The 22,713-nt window shown below is 41.3% G+C and overlaps 1 protein-coding gene across 3 annotated transcripts in view; it reads left to right on the top strand.

The window, feature by feature from the left end:
- Positions 1-7,609: 7,609 nt before the first annotated feature.
- Positions 7,610-22,713, top strand: part of CACNA1I (calcium voltage-gated channel subunit alpha1 I) — a 411,460-nt gene continuing 396,356 nt past the window's right edge. For all 3 annotated transcript variants that reach the window (XM_060777091.2, XM_060777092.2, XM_060777090.2), the window contains exon 1: positions 7,610-8,644. The gene's annotated coding sequence lies outside the window, so the exon portion shown is untranslated. The remainder of the gene's footprint in view (positions 8,645-22,713) is intronic.

Below are 22,713 nucleotides of genomic sequence, written 5' to 3'. Positions count from 1 at the left end.
AAATAGACTTTGTTAAAAGTAACATATCTGGTTTACTTTATGTATTCAGCATGCACGTATTATTGTCAATCTTGTCAATCCAGTTACAGCTAGGTTTGAAGTAGTTTCTCTGTGCAGATAACACAGTGGATCTTTCTTACAATGTTATTTAATGTTTTTATGTACCACCCTTCTCAGCCCTCAGGCGACTCAGGGCAGTTTACAGAGGCAACAATTCAATGCCCTACAATACCATTAACATTTTAAAACATTAATACATAATATAAAACTATAACAAGAACAATACAAACATAAATCAATTTTGTCTCCTAGTTAAAACATTGTCCAATCTCATCGTCCAGTTGTTCCATAATCCTATGTCTTTTACAATGCAAGATCAACAGCAAGATCTTTATATTCTGAGAGTCTAATGGGGGTGGGGGAGGGGGTCTGTCCTCTAAAATGGAGTCTGAGCTCTGAGCAGTCTCAGATCTGATCATGTGGTCTGCAGCCCCTCCTACAACCTCAAGAAATATAGAGAAAAGGGAAAGCTGCATACCAAAAATACATACAATAAGTAAGCAAACAGCCTCCCACAAGGATGGTAAAACATCCAAAACATCTGGGCAACATCCTTACAGATGGCCATTTCTCTCACACTAGAAGTGACTTGAAGTTTCTCAAGTTGCTCCTGACATGAAAGAAGTAAGCAAACAGAATTATATACAAACAAATTACTAGTGGTGGCTTGAAGAAGGTTGCTATTTCCAACACCTTCTTTACTTTGACTCTCCAAACTCTCCACCACCACCTGGCTGGGAGACTCTGGACACTGTAGTCCAAAAAGTATTTTTTTTTCCAATATAAGTGTGAAGTGAAGCATAGATACGTGAAAGAAAAATAGTGTTGTTTGTACAGAGCAATGGAGACTATGCTGCATGTGGTCAATCGGGGAAAAGTTCTTCATTATATAGTAATTTGCTGTTTGAAGTATTTGAAATTGCCTTTCACGACCTTCCAAGGTAGTTTCCAACTTATAAAACTACAACATACATAGGCAATTTATAAATAATTCCCACATCAAATGGACGTGAGATAACTCTAAAATAAAAAGGATTGAGAATAAGGAAATGGTATTTCACCCACAGTCTAACCATAACAATAAATCACTGCATTTGAAAGCTATTGCAATAACAAGTATTCTTGTAGATGAGGCATTTACTCTAATCACCTGGCTTCATTCAGGGAGTTGTATGGAGGGAGGTTCTAGTTATCACCGTCTCACATTTTCCCATTGCTCAGACATTTTGTCTTTTTGCCAGACAAAGAGAAATGACAGATAACGGCACAGTATATTTTGATTGCTAGCATTAGGAGCTTTCTGGACGCACTTCACTTTAAACAAGCACTTCCATAATTTATTTTACGAAGAAGCAACATGAAGCATGTGGTTCTTTAAAGCCAGTTTGAAGGCCTGTTTATTTATTTATTTATCTCAAGCATTTATACTTCTCACCCCTGAGGTGGGGACTCAGGGCGGCTTTACAATAGGCAACCATAGATGCCGAACATCAAATCAAACTATTATAAACATACAAAACTTACATTTAAAAATTTTAAAATTCCGCCAGTTTAAAATCATGATCCAGGATCAGTATATTGCCAGTCACATAGGTCATTCTTATTCTATCGCTGTATCTTTTGCTCAAAAGCTTGATCCCAAAGCCAGGTTTTCAGTTTTTTTCTGAAAGGCCAGGAGGAAGGGGGCATATCTGATATCATTTGGGTGGGAGTTCCACAGCCAGGGAGCCACCACTGAGAAGGTCCTGTATCTCATCCCCACCAGTTGCGCTTGCGAGGGTGGTAGGACCAAGAGCAGAGCCTCCCCTGATGATTTTAAACTCATTGGTGGTTTGTAGAGGGAGATATATTCAGATAGGTAAACTGGGCCAGAACCATTATAGGCTAAAGCCAGACTTTGAATTGTGCTCGGTAGCAAATTGGCAGCCAGTGGAGCTGACGTAACAGGGGATTATGTGCTCCCTGTACCCCGTTCTGGTGAGGAGTCTGGCTGCTGTTCACTGAACTAGTTGAAGCTTCCCTACAATCTTCAGAGGCAACACCATGAGTTGCAGTAATATATACAGGATGTAAAGAGAGCGCGGGCTACCGTGTCCAAGTCAGACTTCCCAAGGAATGGGTGCAGCTGGCACACAAGTTTTAATTGTGCAAAAACTCCCCTAGCCACTGCCAAGACTTGGGGTTCTAGGCTCAGCTATGAGTCTAGGATCACTCCCAAGCTGTGAACTTGTCTAGACATATATGTACAAAAAGGCCCTTTTTCCCATACCTACAAGCCCAAGTGATACCAGTGGCAACATACATATGAACAAACAGAAGCTAACCTTAAAATACTAAATGGTTGGACTGTAGCTTCCATCACACCTCACAAGTGACTATACTATCTAGGGCTGATATATGGATATGAAGGATTACTTGTTCCTCATCTCTAACTTACAATGTGGGTAGGTACTTATGGTTGTAATACTTAGGTAAAGGTAAAGGTTTTCCCATGACATTAAGTCCAGTCATGTCCAACTCTGGGGTGTGGTGCTCATCTCCACTGAAGAGCCGGTGTTGTACATAGACACCTCCAAGGCCATGTGGCCGGCATGACTGCATGGAGCGCCATTACCTTCCCACCGGAGCGGTACCTATTGATCTACTCATATTTGCATGTTTTCGAACTGCTAGCTTGGCAGAAGCTGGGGCTAACAGTGGAAGCTCACGCCGCTCCCCGGATTTGAACTGTGACCTTTCAGTCAACAAGCTCAACAGCTCAGCGGTTTAACCCACTGTGCCACCGTGGGCTCCTAACTGTATGAAAATATCATATTAAGACTAAAGTGGGTGTGTTAAATGTGTCTTCATGTTATATACAAGTCATTCAAAAAGTAAATTGTATTCTTAGAATCAGAGCAAGCATTCACAGGGTATTTAGCTGTGCCCTGGTGTTGATCTGAAGAAAATCAGCTTTCTGAAGTGGGAATATGTTTTGGAAAGAAGACTTCTGTTGGTCCAGCCACTGGGAAGGAAAGGACTGTTTTTAAATAGATGTTAACTGTACCCTCAACTTGCTTCTGACATGACAAATAACTAAATGCATTGCTCCATATCCTATCCTCCAGGGCAGCAGAAAACAAGCTTGCCACCTCCTCAATGTGACATTGTTTTAAATATTTAAACATGACCATCACATCGCTTTTCAACTTTTTCTCCAAACTAAAGTCAATCAAAGAAGGGATATGATCAAGGTTTATAAGGTTCAGAGAATGTGAGAAATTGAGAGAAGGAACTTTTTCTTCCTTTGTCATAACACAAGAGCTCAAAGCTGCTTGATGGAAATGATTGACAGTGGATTCTGGATAGACAAGGGAAAGCACTTTATCACATAATAATATATAATTAATTTATGGAATTTACTGCCTCAAGATGTGGTAACAGCCTCTGGGTTAAATGGCTTGAAAAGAGGATTAGACAAATGCGCAGAGGAGAAAAGAGCATTGCCAATGACTATTATTAACCATGATGGCTAATAAATGAAACCTGCATCTTGAGTAGTAGTGTGTTACTGAATTTAAAAATGTATATTGACACTTTATATTTTCCCCTTCTGTGCAAAAATCAAACTTAAAGCCACTTAGAAATATCAAAATATAAATCAAAAGAAAAATTAAAAGCTAGCAATAGAATAAAACCCGAAATCAGCATAAATCAGCACAGCATCTCTGACCTACAAGAAGCACTGCTTGAATACCAAGCAAAAAGTGGGCGCTACAAACAATATCATATGAAAGCTGACTAGCACAAACTGGGGATCACAATCAGATACAGTGAAGACAACTACTCTTGCGCTTTGCTACTCTGCTGAGTAAGCATGCCCAGTGTGAAACACATCTCACCATGCTAAAACAATGGATGCGGCTCTTAATGAGACATGCCACACTATCACAGGCTGTCTGCTCCCTACGCCACTGGAGAAATTATACTGTGTAGTCGGTGTTGCACCACCAAACATTCGCCGGGAAGTAGAAGTCAATAATGAAAGGACCAAGTCAGTGACATCTCTGTCACATCCTCTGTTCAGATATCAGCCAGCACACCAATGCCTTAAATCAAGAAATAGTTTTCTAGGATCTACAGAGATACTTCCAGAAACACCTCAGCAAGCGAGAGTCCAAAAGTGGCAGGCTAAAACCCAGCACCTCAATCCATGGCTGATACCAAATGAGGGACTTCCTCCTGGGCACACAGAAGATTGAACAACTCAGAAGGCATTGAACAGACTGCGTTCTGGTATCACGAGATGCAGAGCCAACCTTACAAAATGGAGTCCACAAAATGCAAATATGGAGAACTAACCACAGACCACCGATTACAATACAGCCTGAGCCCTGCCATATGCACAACAGAGGACCTTCTTATAGCAACACCAGAGGCACTCCAAATGGCCAGCTACTGGTCAAAGGACGTTCAATAGAATGCCAAGTTTTTTTAAACTTTGTGTTTTCTCAAATACATTGGCTCGCTCCTAATATAATAAATAAGCACTAGCAGATTTTAGAAATATGGTAAGTTCAATTTTCCAGCTCAACTGAAAAAAGCACACTCTAGAATAATCTTATAGAATTTGTTTAAAGTGACAAAGAGAGGGGCAAGTGTCATAGAATCGTAGAATTGGAAGGGGTCTCATGGGCCACTGAGTCCAGCCTTTGTTTAGTGTTGGAACACGATGTAAAGCATCCCCAGCAGGTAGCCCTCCAGCCTTTTTTTGAAGATGTGCAGAAAAAACGAGTTTCCACCACCTCTCAAAGCAGTTGGTTCCAGTGATGAACTACTCTTACTGTCAAGAAGTTCTTTCTAATGTTCAACTGAAATCTACCCTCTTGAAAATTCAAATAATTAGACCTTAGGGATGGCTGAGAACAGGCATGCTCCCTCCTCTCGATAAACAGCCCTTGAGGAATTTTTACAGCACAAACATGTCACCTTTCAGCCTTCTCTTCACCAAGCCGAACATGCCCTTTCAACCTTTCCCCATATGTTGTATGTCTCTTATTGTTCTCCTCACCCTTATCTGAACCAGCTCTAACCATAGGACCATATTACATTAGCCTGGTGAAAGGTCACGCTTTGCCAGTGAACTGAGGGGCAGCGGGGCAAATCTGTTACCCGATGTGCTGCTCTCTCGTGGTGATGCTTTCTTTCCCCATTGCTGAAGCTGCATGGATACATGCTGACTCCATAGCACAACATAGGAAGCCTCACGTGTTGCGAGGGAAGTGTCATATAGTGCTTCCCTCTGGTTGTGGGCAGGGCCTCTGCTGGAAGTCCAGTAATGTCGTGTGATGGGCAGCATGCCCATTCATCGCTGGACTCGTGGGGAAGCATCCCAAGACACTAAAAAAAACCCATGTGGTGAGGTCTTATGTTGTTTATTTGTTCGGTTGCTTCTGACTCTTTGTGACATCATGGACCAGCCCATGCCAGAGCTTCCTGTCGGCCGTCACCACCCCCAGCTCCTTCAGAGTCAAGCCAGGATACTATTCATCTATCTTGCCTTTGGTCAGCCTCTTTTTCCTTCCATTTCCCCCAGCATCATTGTCTTCTCCAAGCTTTCCTGTCTTCCCATAATGTGGCCAAAGTACTTCATCTTTGCCTCTAAAATCCTTCCCATATATTCTTCTTAAAATGAGACACCTAGAACAGAACTGAATTTCAGATGAGACCTGATCAGCACAGAGTACAGGAGATCTATTTTCCTTCTTTAGTGTAGCATCACACTGTTGGTTCATGTTCAGTTTGTGATAAACAATAACCCCTAGGTTCCTTTCCTATCCCATATCTGAGCATTTGGATTTTTGTGCCCTAAATGAGAATTTTGTATTTGTCTCTACTGAATTACAGTTTATTAATTTCTGCCCAATTTTCTAGTGCACCTAAGACCTTTTGAATTTTGTTCCTATCTTCCAAAGTGTTAACTACCCCTCCCCAGTTTTGTGTCATCTGCAAATTTGTTAAGGATTTCCTCCAAGATGTCATCTAAGTCTTTGATAAAAATGGTGAAGAGCAATGGCTTTGGGAGAGAACCCTGAGGCATTCCATTTGAGACCTCCTTCCAGTTTGAAGGGAAACCATTGTTGATGAGTCCCTGAATGTGGCTTTCCAACTAATTATGGATCCACCTGACAAGTGATCACATCTATTCTATATTTAATCCATATGTAAGATGAACCTACCAGGTTTTTCATGGCTGTGTTGGGGAGTCAAACCCTTTTCTCCCAGAGACTTTTCCAGACAAGCCCTTTATCCCAGGATCTGATCCCAAGTTTTCCGCTTTAAACTGGATTATACGAGTCCCCACTGCCAGATAACCTGGGATTAACAGAAAACCTGGGATCAAATCTTGGGATATTGGGCCTGTTTGGAAGGACCCTTAGTTGGTGTATATTATTTAGTCATAATAAACCCCATAGGATTCAGAGGGCCATGCAAATCTTAATTGCATCTGTGGTATTAAGGTTAATGGAATATTCAGTTCCCATTACAGTTTTCAGTACAACTACATAAACTTTCAAGACACTTACAAATAACAAAATATAAATTAAAGGAATAAATTGAAAACAACCGTAAAAGTCATAAATCAGCAGCAGAACTGAGCATTTTAGTTCAACTAAAAGAAAAGCACTCCAGAAGAAAATAATCTTAACTGTTTATGAGGGATGTGCTCTGGCTTGTCCCTCTTAAAATGTAGTATAAGTTAAGCATCCCTTATCCAGAATTCCAAAATCCTCCAAAACTCGAAATTGTTCACATGGGTGACTGAGATAGGAACATATGCTTTCTGATGGTTCATAAACTTTGCTTCATGCACAAAATTATTCAAATTATTGTGCATAAAATTGCCTTTAGGCTATGTACATAAAGTGTGTATGAAACACAAATGAATTTTCTGTTTACATTTGGGTCTCATCTAAAGATATCTCATTGTGTACATATTTAGAAACACAGGTATTACAAAATAAAAAAGAATCCCCAAATCCCAAACATTTCAGATAAACTATATTCTGCCTGCATAGGAATCCATTATTATACCTGTAAACAATTGGCTCCCTTCAGAAGAATATACAAAATATAGGCACATAATTTTCTTTTTGTTTTGATAATTCTCTTGTAGTGATTTCTTAAGGACTCGAGGAGCAACTTAGCCATTCAGATATATTCATAACCTGCTAGCCTTTCACAACAGGTGGGGACAAAGTATACTATGATCTTCCTGTAGATCTTGGGATGATATGGAATAGATCAGTAAGAATGTCTTTCTCCCCAGGGAATTAGCAACGCCAACAATAAAATGACTCCATTCCCCTGGATGATACTGCGGAAATGAACATAGCCAAGAAGTCAGCAGGAGGTGGGCAGGAGTGGATAATAGATACTGTGTGGCAAGTCTATGAGTTCAGTTCTGGTGTTCAAACCAATTTTTGAGCTCTGAAGTCTTCTGTTTGCTTCTTTTGCAGAAGTTCAATTTTGAGGATCCCAGGGTCCATTAAAAACACACCTGCCTGCCGACTGCTCACCTCTGTCTTACAAGGAACAGAGAAGGAGAGCGAAGTCCAGGAGATTACTGCCTTGGACTATAACCGCCATCAACCCGATGCCTTGTCCCATGTGCCCTGAAGCAGTCCTGCTGTCTGGGAAGGATGAGAAGCTGTATTCTAATGATGCTGGAGGGCACCAGGTTGGGGAAGGCTAGAATAGAGGCATATACAGAAGAGGACTCCTCTCAACTTGCTTCTATCGATGGGGAGCTGGGGGCAAAAAGACTGTGTGTCTTGGAGAGCAGGAGAGTTTCCCTGTTCACTTTATCTCTTAAAACTGCATTTCAGTAATTGCAGGTTTCCCCTAAAGACATTTGGTGTCACTATAAGGACAGCATTTTTCCTTTCCCTCTCCCGCGCTCTCCCTCTCTCCCTCTCCTTCTGTCTGTTCAGTTATACTGTTGCTTTCCCGATGCATCCTCTTTGTAAGCCTCTACTGAACATACCATAAGAACAGCGAGGGAGAAAGAGAGAGAAAACAGCACACAAATCTCTTCTCCAAGAGCTTCCCGGGGAAAGTTCTCCCATTGCATCCTCCACCCCTCCCTCCCTGGCTCTTTGGCTCACCTGGGCTCTTCTCTAAGGAGGCTTGTTTCCTTCCTTGCTCTCTTTTGCCCCTCTGTTTTCTCCATCCTTAAGGAAACAAGAGCATTACAGCCCCCTGGATCCGAAGGGGAGAAAGAGTTGCGGCTTATAGGCTCCTTATCTGGAACAGGCACGATTTTTAAACATGTATTGTGGCTTTAAACTATCTCCATGTTCTGTGCTTTCGATGCTTACAGCTATGGATCTAACACAACTGCCTGCATCTTGTCTGCATGTTCTCCACTCCCCGGCACTCAGTTGATCCTCAACGTTTTTTTTTGGGGACCACAGCGTGTATGTGGGGGGTGTCTTCTTCCGGCTGGGAATTTTTCGGACCACTTTCTCTTAAAAAACTTCTCTGACCTGGACTTTACTCCCCCACCGGCAGCATCCCTTGGATATTTCTCTTCCATGCAAAGGTAGGTGGAAATGAGCACACTTGGCTAATCTAAGACCTTGCATCTGTTTTGTAAATTGTAACTTTCCTTTCCTCCTCAAGCATTTTTTACTTTAGCACCTGTTTCCCCATTTGGGAATAAGGTGAAACGGGAGGATTAAGCTATGTATGCCTGTAAATCTGGCAATTATTATTTTTTCTTTTTACAGAAAGTTGAGTGTATGGGGTTTCACATTGTATTTTATTTACCCTGCAAGTAATAATAAATGCAGCAGGGGAAGCATAATGAGTGATATGTCTGTGGAATCAGTGTGAGTGGGACTAACATGTTATTCTTACGTGTGTTCATATGTCTATAAATGTGCCATAGCAACTATGAATAATCCAAGGGTATATGATATCTGACATGGGTGATTTTCTGTACTGCGGGGGTGGGAAGGGTTAAGAAATCCCTGCTCCGTGAGAGACTTTCTCTTCATTTAACTTTTGGTTAAAGCATCTCATTATGTTTTTGGAAGGTTGTTTGGCTGAAAATGCTTCTCTGCTGTTGTTTTTGTTATCTTAATTTAAGTCTGTGTTTAAAATATTGGCTTCTTATCATCATCATCAACAACAACAACAACAATCATGCGAGGGATGTTATTTCCTGATAATTGTCTGTGTGGTATCCCCAAAGCGCTCCAAAGAAGGTTGCAGTTGGAAGGTACTTTATAATATAACAAATGATTAATGATTCTCATTATTCAAAGCTTTTAGAAGATCCCCTTTCAAGTGATGTCGGAGGGGAGTACATAGAAGGAAAATCATGTCCACTGGCAAGTGTTTGTCAGTCTGTACTCCCCCCCCCCCCCATTCTCCCAACATCATTTTGTAACACTCAAGCAAATTCAGTTTGTTTCATGGTAGCAACAATCAGATGAGAAGTAGCTGCCACTTTAGGGAAAATAATTTCAATTAAAAAACATATAATAAAAAATAAAGAACAACCATAAGAAAAGTGTGGCTTGCATTGCCTTTTCTCCCCAGGAGAACAAGATTGATGGGAGAGGTATTGTCTCCATCTGTTTAGGGTTTCGGTGCTGCTTCTAACATCTTGCATCAATAGTTGTGAGTCCCCTTGTGTTACTGGAGGCTTGCTGATCAGATTGTGGGATTATAATTAATGGTTTCTCATTAATGGTTGTGGTGCTGGAGCTGGTGGTATATGGGTTTCCAGCTCTTCTCTCGGTTTCTTTCTGCCTATTTAATCTCCTTAGTTTGGGATATTCTTCCTCTTTGGTGTCTTAATTACCTCAAGGCAACTTAATGAGCAATAGGGGTAGAAGGAACCCTCTCTCTTAAAAGTCATATCAAATGCATGCAGGGTCTCCAGTGGATCACTAGTTGAGACAGGGGTCAGCTTTGGATGAACAAACATGGATAGTCCAATGAGAGCAACCAGATTTCATGGGATTGATGGCATACAATGTATTATCTGCCTTGATTTGAAACAAAAAATGGTATTTCAGTCCAGACCAAGCTCTCCAGAAGGTTGTCTTCTTTTCAGGGGAGGGTGAAGGTGCACCCTCGTGTCAGTGACACATGTGCACACATCTTCGTGCACCTGACTCTAGCTTGAGAAGAAATGTCACTTTACCCCACTTTTGGAAGGGGGCAGTAGTTATCCAACCACTGCTGGCATTGTGTGTGCATGTGTTGTTATTGTTGTTGGAAAGAAAGAGGAAGGCAGGTTTGCCAGGCATCTCTCTAGAAAGCATGTCCCTCAGCACTTGCAAAACACACAGAGAGAAAACGAGGCACCTGGCTTTTCAGGTTCTGTAGTATAGCCTCCATGCGCAATGGTGAGAAAGGATGGCTTGCAATGTTTTTGTGAAGAACGGGATCCTGAAGCTTCACAAATGTGTTCAGGATCAAGAGTAGCCCTTGCTAACCTCTCAGCTTCACTTTTGTCAAGTTTTTGAAGCTTTTCTACTTTAATTACAACTCTGGTGTGACAAAGGTGTATCACTTTTAAAGCACTGGAGACACGTGCACATCCTATGATTTTTAGATGTTTATTCTTGAGAAGTTTCTGTCTGTTTCTGTATTTTGTTATCTGATATGATGGGTTATTGGTACCTGGGAGCAAGAGTCAGGACCTACGCCTAATGTTTTTTCCTTGACTGCGTCATGATACAAAAAAGAAATGGATCACACATGAAGAAAGATGAAGACATTCTGGACACCAGTGTCTCTTCTGTCATGACACCTTTTCAGATTGCCAAGGAATTTAGGTGGACTACATGGGGTTTCCTTTTTCTCAGGACAATTAGGCCAGACGAGCCCAAACATACTGCAGATCTTTATGGCTAACCAGGAATCTCTGAACTCACACATTCGCTATCCATGTTCAGCACTGTTCCACGTTGGCTGTCACAAAACTGCATTTGTATGCAAACTGGCTTATACCCAAGTAGAAGAAAGAGTGCTCATCAGGACTGAACACCGACAGATAGCAGGTTCCAATCCGGGGAGAGTGCAGATAAGCTCCCTCTGTCAGCTTCAGCTCCCCATGTGGGGACATGAGGGAAGCCTCCCACAATGATGGTAAAACATCAAAACATCCGGGTGTCCCCTGGGCAACGTCCTTGCAAATGGCCAGTTCTCTCACACCAAAAGCAAATTGCAGTTTCTCAAGTCACTCCTGACACAAAAAAGACCAAATTATTTGTTTATGTCATCTTTAAAAGTGTACTTTCACATCCTGTCTCTTTAGTTTTTGAAGTGCAATATCAATTATGTGTAATGCAGATATGCTAGTGATTCATTCTCTGTATGCAGATGACCGGTAAAACAGTGGAATCTTACAAATAATCTAGATAGTTGTAGGCACAGAGATACTTAGAGATATTCCTGGTGCAGACTGAAAACACAGGTTGTGCAGAAAGAGGAGTCGTGGATTTCTGAGGTGACAGGCACATTGGTGCAACACGGCAGACTCATGGAGGCCTTGGCCAGACCCCTGTGCTGCTCCATTTACTTTGTTTTGTTTGTTTGCTTGTTAAACTTCTATAATTCCTTTGCTTCCAGGAATTCAGGACAGCACACCTGGCCCTCCTCTCTGTGTTTAGTTCAAATGGCATGTCTCGGCAGTGGAGAGGAGGGGACTCCGAGAATTAGTAGAGATGGCACGACCCAAAGGAGAGATTGCAAAAAACTCACCTGTCCTCAGTTAAATAACTACCAGTCAGCCATGTGATTCACCCTCCAGTATATCTTGCCCTTTATCTATTTAGTCAGAGATGTGGTCTAAACTATGTAGTCAGAGATGTTCGATTGTCTCTCTCTGTACACAGTTCAAAAGCATTTGTATAAACAGAGAACCCAGGGACCTGTAGCTTTGGTGTTTTGCAAGATTGCCAGGTACTGTTTCACTTATCGAGGAAGGTGCAGAGAGAGTGAGAGCAGGAGGAATTTTGAGATTTGTAAAATGAGTGAAGTCAATAATGCTGTGTATTAAGTCTCTCAGTATGTGTGCCTGTGTTGCTGGGCAAACGCCTGCTGTTCCCCAGCTCATTTCCCTCTGACTTTGTCAATGCACCTCAATATCTGACCTTCATTTCCACTTGTTTTGACATTCCTGAGCTTCCTATTGCTCTAACACCCCCTCCTCACTTCATTGCATTTTAATCCTGATCATCCCTGCATCTCCCATCAAATTCAGATTGGGAAACTGTTCAGTTCTACCTGATGTAACTCATCCGTGTCCTACAGCTCTTGGCTCTGTTAATCATCGGTTCTTGAAAAATTAATATAAAATTTGTTCAGCCAAAGGAAAGCATGCATTGCAAATATCCAGACTAATGTGGAAGAAGATGAAGTATCACTTGGCAATTGGGGAATGGAGTGGATGAAAAAAAGAGGGGAGCCTGGAATTCCAGTCACCAGGCAGAACCATGCAAACAAGTCATTTAAATATCTGCTTTTATTTGAAATGCAGAAACGTGGGTGGCTCTTATTCCTGTTTACTTCCCATTTCAGAAAAGAAATAGCCATTAAAAAAACTAAAGCTTCTCCCACTGGACTCATAATTGTATAAATGCAGCAGACTTCATTACAAAAAAGAGCCTCTGATTTGCCGTAAATGGGTTTTTTTCTCAAAAGTGGCTCAGTGTTCCGACTCCTAACTCTGAGTATTTTTTACTTAGGGGTTGTATCTGAGCCAATATGCTTCTCTGTGAGTGGCACAGTTGTGCTTTGAGATAAAAGCCAAAAGATGTCCCTTCTTTAAGGCTGATAAACACTATAATGTACTTTCTCATCGCCTCCAATGATTTCTTTTACCTTAAGCCGCATAGTAGAATATGTGTGTTACCTAGGTTGGGAAGCATTGAGTTTGCAGCTTAAGCTTATGGACGAACAGAACACTGCCTTCCAGATCTTAGACTCCAATATCTCCCCATTGGTTGTGCTGGTTAGGGCTATTAGGAGGTGGCATTTTGGTCCACACAATGTAACTACTTAATTGATGGGTGAAACTCATCTTCTTGTGTTCTACTTGTTAAATCAGAAAAACTCACTGTGAAAGGAACGTAACAGTTCCTAGCTTCTATAGACAAAGGGCTTAGAGGTGTCTGTAGAGTTAATGCAGTTTGACACCACTTTAACTGCCATGGTTCAATACTATGGAATCATGGCTGTTGTAGTTTCAAGTGCGGTTGGTGGGCACAAGAGAGAGGGCCTTCTCCGTGGTTGCTCCTTCTCTCTGGAACTCCCTCCCCTTTGAACTTAGAACAGCCCCTTCCCTCCCTTCTTTCAAAAAACAATTAAATTGTATTTACGCTCCATAGGTTAGGAGGAGGTTGATGGGTAATGTTATCCCTCTATGACCCAACTAATGTCATTGTTCAAGGTTTGTATATTTTGAGGGACACTTTCATATCTATATTTTATATTTTATATTTTATATCTCATATTTAAATAGTATTTAGTGTTTATGTATTTTATGATCATCCATTCATGCTATTGATAGAATCATACACCATGTTCCTGCTTGGCAGGAAATTGGACTAGATGGCCCTTGTGAACTCTTCCAACTTTGTAATTCTGTGGTTCTAAAACAGAAGGCACATGGCTGTTCATGTTATTAGCTACAGATGTGGCTTAATGGAATAGGCATATATGCTGTTCTTTTCATTTAATATGCTCTGAACAGTTTGTTTTTAATGTTTTAGAATTTTTCATTTAGTGCTTGGATTCAATATGGTAGCTTATTTAATAGTTTTAAAATTGCTTTTTAATGTTATAATGTACTGGTTTTAATTGTGTTCTATTTTCATTTATGTTGTAAGTTATCTTGGATCCTGCATTAAAAGAGAAAAGCAGAATATAAAATTAATAAATAGAGATTTTACTGTTCATGCAATTCAGCATGAACTTACCTTTCCTAGGACATTAGCAGTACAGCTGCCAGGATAGGTCTTATCTCAGGCCTTGAAATTCCATTGCAAAAACTCTGAGAATTGGGGATAACCAATTGCAGCATCAGAAGGGGCAGGTGCTGGTGAGGTCATTAAACATCAGCTTCATTTGCATAGAATATATTATTGAATATAAAGAATACCAAGTCTAACAAATGAGGAATGCACACACATACACTTTTCAAGGCAGCATTTTTAATCAGAGATTCCTCTCCCCAATCGAAGCACCAGAGAAGAGGTTCCACACCCTGAAATATTAAAATCCTACTTAATACCATCTCATCAACCAACTGGCATCACCTGAGTATCCAGCCCATAGGCTGTTATATAATAATAATAATAATAATAATAATAATAATAATAATAAATCACATCCTCAGCTGCTGCAAGAAGATCGCGCAGACAGACTACAAGCAGAGGCATAAGACCGTTGCTCAAATGATTCATTGGAACTTGTGCCACAAATACCATCTGCCAGCTGCTGAAGGCCACCTTACTGGGATCTGCACACATTATTCGCCGATACATCACACAGTCCTAGACACTTGGGAAGTGTCCAGCGTGTGATCCAATACAACAGACAGCAGAGTGATATTGTCTGTTGTGGATTCATCTTGTTGTGTTAATAATAATAATAATAATAATAATAATAATTTTTCATGTCAGGAATGGCTTGAGAAACTGCAAGAAATCAGAAGCTAATAATAATAATAATAATAATAATAATAATAATAATAATAATACTTTATTTCTAGACCGCCCTCTCTCCCCGGAGGGACTCAAGGCAGTTTACATGCACACACAAAAGACAAACATTCAATGCCTCAAAACGAGTACAAACATATTAAAATAATACAGGATACTGGATAATAACAACCATAAACTTACAACTAAAGAATTGAGCGTTAAAATAAAAACGAAACAAGAACTATCCACTAAGACAGTGGTTCCCAACATGTGTCCGCAAAAATGAAAATATGGTCCGTGGCCTCATCGTTACTACACCATTGCAACGAGAGTGACTAGTCTTGTGAAACCCCCCTGTGGTGCCTGGAAGCGGGGGGCACTTGGGTGTCTTCATTTTTATGCATGTTCCTGGAGTTATTTGGGGTGTTGAATCAGAAAATTGCATTGGATAGACCACAACAGCTCTAGATTGTTAAATATGGTTTTCTGTGGGCAAGCAGATGGCGACTACTGGATGGCATATGTTCTGTATCAGAAATGAGAGCACCCCAAATAATAAAAAGAACCTAAAGTTGACCAAAAACTGATCTGTAATCCTTTTGGTACTAATGTTGGAGAGTAGTCCCTGATCAAAGTGGTCCTTGGTCAAGTGGTCCCTGGTCAAAGTGATTCCTGGTCAAAATGATTCCTGGTCAAAGTGGTCCCTGGTCCAAGTGGTCCCTGATCAAATTGGTCTCTGGTCAAAGTGGTCCCTAGTAAAAAAAAAAAAGATTGGGAACCACTGCACTAAGACATAAAAAAACTAAAACATGAGTAAACATTACAATATACACCCTAAAAGCAAATTAAGAACCATTACATTAAAAATGGTTGACACCGGTGCTTCGTTTAAGATGTATCATAGAAACCATGTAATACAAATCTGTTAGCCAACATTACAGTGGTTTAAAGTGTCATAGTCCTCCTCTTCTCCATACACTAAAGTGCATAAGTGCATTTTTAGAAATTTAAAGGAGAGGAAGGTGGGGACATTTTTATTGCTTTAGGGAGGGAGTTCCAGAGATGGGGTGCAATCACAGAGAAAGTCCCCTCTCTTGTTTGTTATGACAAATTCCCAGCAAGTATAGCCTAATGTCTCTCTCTCTCCCCCCCCCCCTTTCTAATACTTTTAGGAGCTTATTCACAGGGTTGCCACTCTGATTGTCATCACGATGAGTGACAGAAGATACTTAGTGAATGTATTGCTGAACTAAGCCTACTGAGTTATCCATGAGATCACACTGGTGGTCTATATTGGCATTCTTCTCTTTCTTGCTATTAGTAAAACTGAATAATCTCATTCCAAATGTAGTGTCTGACTCAGCTGGAAATAACAAAGCCATGCATCGTTCTTGACAGACTCCAGATAACAGTCCTCTGAAATCTCTGTTTCCAGAGAATGTGTCTCCATCAGATGTGACTGCACTGCAGCTCATATCACATGTCACCATTGGCTACACTGGCTAGGGCTGATGAAATTTGTTGTTCAGCAATGTTTCTGATCCAATCCAAATCTGATCTTGTTCAATCCAAAATGAAGAATCATACACCAGTCGGAGTACTTAACTTAACATATCAACAGGGAGCACCAGACTATCTGACTGAACAGGAAGACAAATGGGCCTCCCTTATTGTGTGGAGATGCCTTGTATTTCTATTTCAATCACAGCAGTTACGTCTAAATGTGCAGGTATCCATATAAACGGACATATCAAAATCTGGGACAAAACTGTGTCCTCGTTTGACTTCCTTTGGGCTGATGCAGTTCTCCTGGGGGTGGGAATGATATCTAAATTGTTATGCTGCTTGGAATTTATCGACATAATCTCAGTACTGGAGACTGAAAATGAGTTCTGCATTATTCACTAAAAGACGTGCAAAGCAGTGGGCAATAGTCTAAAGCTTTTCAGTTTAAGTGCTCTCGCTTATAAACATCACATACCTTGTGAACATCAATTTCTTAGCCTTAAACCTCCATCATTGAAAACAGTAGTCTATCTTAGAATTAGATTGCTGTGAGTTTTCTGGGCTGTATGGCCATGTTCCAGAAGCATTCTCTCCTGACATTTCACTCACATCTATAGCAGGCATCCTCAGAGGTTGTGATGTTTGATGGAATCTAGGAAGATGGGGTTTATCTATCTGTGGAATGTCTAATGTGGGAGAAAGACCTCTTGTCTGTTTGAGGCAAGTCTGAATGTTGCAATTAGCCGTCCTGATTAGCACTGAATGGCCTTGCAGCTTCCAAGCCTGGCTGCTTCCTTACTGGGGGATAATTCTTTGTTGGAAGGTGTTAGCAGGCCATGATTGTTTCCTGTCTGGAATTCCCCTGCTTTTTGAATCTTGCTCTTTATTTACTGTCCTGATTCTAGAATTTTTTAAATATTGGTAGCCAGATTTTGTTCATTTTCATGGTTTCCTCCTTTCTGTTGAAATTGTCCACATGCTTGTGGAATTCCAGACAGGTAACAATCAAGGCCAGCTAACACATTCCAACAAAGGATTCCCCCAGACAGGAAGCAGCCAGGCTTGGAAGCTGCAAGCCCGGCTTCGAAGCTCTCACCTCTGCAGGAGTCTACCGTATACCATATAACTGTGGACAACTCTACATAGGGACCACCAAATGCAGCATTGACCAAATATGAATCAAGGAACATGAAAGGCACTGCAGACTTCTTCAATCAGAGAAGTCAGCCATAGCAGAGCACTTGATGAAGCAACCTGGACACAGCATATTATTTGAGAACACAGAAATGCTGGGCCACTCTAGCAACTACCATGTTAGGCTACATGGAGTAGGCACTGAAATCCACAAGCATGTGGACAATTTCAACAGAAATGAAGAAACCATGAAAATGAACAAAATCTGGCTACCAGTATTTAAAAAACTCTAAAATCAGGACCCGTAAATAAAAAACAGGACTCAAAAATAGGGAACTTCCAGACAAGAAACAACCAGAGCCAGCTAATCACCTCCCAACAAAGGATTCCCCCAGGCATGAAGCAGCCAAGCTCTCAATCTGCAGGGCTATTCAATGCTAATCAAGGTGATCAATTGTAACATTCACACCTACCTTAAACAGGCAAAAGTTCTTTCTCCCACCCTGGATATTTCACAAATATATAAACCCCACTTGCCTAGTTTCCAACAAACTTCACAACCTCTGTGGGTGAAATGTTCAGAAAGAATGCTTCTGGAACATGGCCATACAGCCCGGAAAACTCACAGCAACCCAAAGACCTGCAGCTTCAAGAAATGAGCCAAACAATAAGGGTTACAAAGAGATTCTAACTTGCAGTTGAAATGCAAGGGAATTCATAGCAAACATGTTAAACCTTCCTCTCTATTGATATTATTTCCTCAGGCAGATCACCACTGCAGGGTTGTTCCATCTTTTCCACATGATTTTTAATTGTATAAGAGGGTCATTGCACAGCAATAGATTTCTAGCTCAAGTGAATAGATGTGGGGTAGGTATCTACCTCTTCCTCTCTCTGTAATTTTTAGAATTGAGTTTTATTTCTTCAATTATTCTCGCGATTGCTTTTATGAAGCCAAGGCATTTTGGCTACACTGTTGTGTACACATTTAGGCTGGTAAGTATCTGGCTCTTTTGCTCTTTAAGTGAATATTTATGAAATAGTTTTGCAATCTTGAACTCACCTATCTTTTTTAAACAAAAATCTTGGACGAATTAACTTGGAGTGTGCTCACAGTCTTTAAAGTGGATTAGAATAATTACTCATCTCTTAAATGCACTTCAGAAAACTGGAAGCGAAGACCCCTGTCCTAACCACATCCTTTTCTAACCGCCTTTAACTACTGTGCAATAAGACAGGGCCTGTGGGAAATTCAAGTGGCATCATAATGTAAATGGTTTCCTAAAGGTAGCTGAGCTGCTCTGTCTTGATATTTCGGTATGTTTGAAGTTTGATGGGTTAATAGGTGAGTTGATAAGTCTCACTTCATGCATGAGAATAGCTATCAAAGCGTGTGAATGAAGTTGTTTTCACTACTTGCACCTTTGACTATTATTGATTCTGTTGGCCAGAGATGTGACTCTTCTTAGCAAATAATGTTTATAAGGAATTTTCCACATTGTTTCCCGACATACGAGGTGGGGATCTGCTTGCTATTTCAATGGGTCAATAGACAGAGGGTTGTTATAAATAATAAACAAAAGGTACTAGACTGTGTCCAACCAGCGTCCTTCACTCCAAGTGTCTGGCACAGCTGATTCTATGTCTGCACTGGCAGAAATGCCAATCTCAACCAGCCAGCTGGATGTAAAAGAGGAGCACAGGAGAAGACTGTTGTCTGGGGATGGATAATATTGGCACCAAAGAACAGTGCATCATAATGGCTCAGCAGTGATGCTGGCATAATGTTACAATGTGACACTCATGATTTCCATCGTTAGGTCAAATTTATCTAAACTGACTCCCCACAGATGTGTCGGACCATAGCTCCCATCACCTCTGGCCAACTCGAGACAAAAACGGAGCATTTGGATGATACAGACGAGATCAGTGGATCCTGGGGTGGCTCACAAGTCTAGAGCAGATGGCAAGATCTGAAGTTCTGTTCTAGGACTAATTTTTACTTGGATGACACAAGTCCTTGTGAGTTTCCTTGTCGCCTCTCTCTTAGGGCCACATCAAATGGGCTAAATTTAGCAAACAGGGTATAGAGTTACAGCCCGTGTTGGATGGGGTTACACTCCCTCCGAAGGTGCAGGTTCACAGTTTGGGAGTGATCCTGGACTCAATGCTGAGCCTGGAACCCCAGATCTCAGCGGTGGCCAGTGGAGCTTTTGCACAATTAAAACTTGTGCACCAGCTGTGCCTGTATCTTGGGAAGTCTGACTTGGCCACGGTGGTCCATGCTCTGGTTACATCCCGTATAGATTACTGCAACACACTCCTTTGAAGACTGCTTGGAAGTTACAATTGGTCCAATGAGCGGCAGGCAGACTGCTCACCGAAGCGGCGTATAGGGAGCATACCACCCTCGTGTGGCGTCAGCTCCACTGGCTGCCAATCTGCTACCAAACACAATTCAAAGTGCTGGCTTTAGCCTATAAAGCCCTAAATTGTTCCTGCCCAGGATACCTGTCCCACCATATTGTCCCCTATGAACCATCACAGAGATTAAGATCATCTGGGGAGGCCCTGCTCTCAGTCCCACCTTCTTTACAAGCATGGTTGATGGGGACGAGAGACAGGGCCTTCTCAGTGGCGGCCCCTCAGTTTTGGAACTCCCTTCCTAGCAATCTCAGGACAGCCCACTCCCTCTTAGTGTTTAGAAAGAGAGCCAAAACTTGGCTCTGGGAGTATGCGTTTGAAAAATAGAGCAGTGCAGGAATGTTAGTATGGAATACTGTATGTGCAATTTGACTATGGATTGGCCTTTAGACTATGACTCTGGATGGCGTGATTCATTGAAATGCATTTTTATTGTGCTTATTATGTTTTAATGTTTAACTTATGTGGTATGTTTTAAGGTACCATGGAGGTGCAATTGTAAGATGCCTTGAGTCCCCCTCAGTGTAGAGAAAGGTGGAATATAAATAAGTTACATAAATGAATAAATAATGTTTACCTTGTCTTGGGGATGGAGCCCCATGCCAGCCATCACATTGTGTTGTCTGACTTCTGGCTGAGGCCCTGCCCCCAAGTGGAGTGGAAGCATTGCCAGAGGCTTTCCCCACAACATGAGAGGCTCCAAAGATGCCAGCTTGGGGCCTCTGCAGAATGGCGACGCTTCCCATACATTCTTCCCATTCCCAATCTATCCTATCCTTGAAATTCTACTGTTTTACTGGCCTGCTGATATTTTAAAAACTAGTGTCTTACTGGCTTGCTGATATTTCAAACTGTCCTTCAGTTGGAAACACGGTCCCTGTTCCCCTTGACTGGTGCTGAGAGATCAGCCACTCCACTGAAATGTTATGGCATTTGATAGAAACCTAGCCAGAAAGCAAAAAGTGATTACTTTTCACTCTTAGATAAACCTTCCATGAGCAATACTATTCTCTGTAGAGTATTGAGCCTGAAGGTTAACATGGCCCTGTCATGGATTGATCTGATCCTCTGATGTCAGGTGAAGCAGGTAATCTCTAGGGGACGGACGGACACACTCCACATTATAGGCAATGCAGAAAGATACCTCCATCAACGACCAAGTACACAGTTGAAGACCAAAATATTGTAAGAAAAGCAGGATGGGGTAAGAGGAGAGACTGAATAGTGTGCAGCTGAACCTTATGACATTAATCAAAAGCTTGGAGAAAACAACTGCTTTTTCACACATCGAATAGGTAGTAGTCATATGGAATGTTAGAAAGGAGGCAAAGTGCTTATTATTCTGTTCTTTCTCTCCTGCCAACACTTAATAGTCTGGCCTGAGGCACATGGCAATGAAGACAGCTCCAACTCCTCCCCTCCTGAGAGCCAACGTGTCCTCCTCCTCAGGTTACATTGTGTTTAACATCTTCATAAATGATCTGGAAGGAATAAATAAATAGTTAATGAAATTTGGCAGATGATGATAAATTGGAAGCTTTTCAAACATGTCAATGATATAGAAATACAGTCATCTATCCGTACGCACAGATTCTGCAGCCATGAATCCAACCATCCATGGCTTTAATTTTCTAAAAAGCAAACCTTGATTTGCCATTTTATTACAAGGAACACTATTTTACTATGCCGCTGTATATCATGGGAACTGAACATCCATGCATTTGGGTGTCCATGGGGTGCCCTGGAACCAAGCTCCAGAAGGTACCTAGACCAGGTATGGGCAAACTTTGGCCCATGTTTTGGACTTCAACTCCCACAATTCCTTACAGCCAGTAGGCTCTTAAGAATTATTGAAGTTCAAAACACCCAGAGGGCCAAAGTTTGCCTATGCCTGACCTACTCCCACAGTAATAGAATGACAACCAGGGAGGAAGAGGAGGAGGGGAGAGTGAAGAGAAATCTCACGAGATTTGGCCCTTTAAAGAAAAATGTTCAAGTTTATGGAAAGAAGGATATAAACAATAGCCATAAAGAAGGACAAGGATGTGGTGTACTAGTATTCAAAGGCTAAAATGCCAGGGCAGGGATCCTGAAGGAAGAGGTATGACAGCAGACAACTGGAGTACTCATGAGCTTTTCCTTTGATGAACAATTAAAACAACACCACAACCAGAGGCACAGACCTTGGGGATGCTACCCCAGTGTGAATGCTCCCTTTTCCTGTCTGTGCTTCTGACCTCTCTGAATACAGCATTTAATCGTTAGCACTTTACTTTCTATAAGATACTGGCAAATTAGAGGGATTTAATGAAGATGAACGCAGATGACCAGAGGGCTTGGAAGATTAATTTATAACGAAGGATTAAGAATTAAATATGTATAGCTGGCAAAGTGAAGAGACGTGATAGGAATCTACAAATATGTGGCAACTATAAATCTTGTGAAAGGAGACTGATCTGGAAATGATGTTTGGGGAACACAGCAAGAGGGAGGCAGGAGAGACTGAGGTCTTGTTTTTCTTGCAGGTCACTACAATGCAAGCTTTCCTGGTAATTCCCAACCTGTTCCTTCTTTAATCACTCTCTCTCCAGGCTGAATTTATTTCTAACCAGTGTATCCTGCTTTCTTGTACTTTGTAGATGCTGTGCTTCAAGTGTCAAGTTTGTTGTTGTTAATTTTAACTACTGTCAAATCAACTTGGACTTATTATAACCCTATGAATGAGAGATCTCCAAGTCATTCAAGACCTGCAGTTCATGCAGACTTAAGACTGTATTTTCCTTGATTGAGTCTATCTGGAATGTTGCCTTCCTCTTTTCCTACTGCCTTCTAACTTTGAAAACCTTGTACAGTGTTCCCTCACCTATCGTGGGTGTTACAT

Source organism: Anolis sagrei, chromosome 5 (genome assembly GCF_037176765.1).
Source record: "Anolis sagrei isolate rAnoSag1 chromosome 5, rAnoSag1.mat, whole genome shotgun sequence".
NCBI classification, from domain to species: Eukaryota; Metazoa; Chordata; class Lepidosauria; order Squamata; family Dactyloidae; genus Anolis; species Anolis sagrei.
This window is presented reverse-complemented; position numbering and strand designations above follow the sequence as displayed.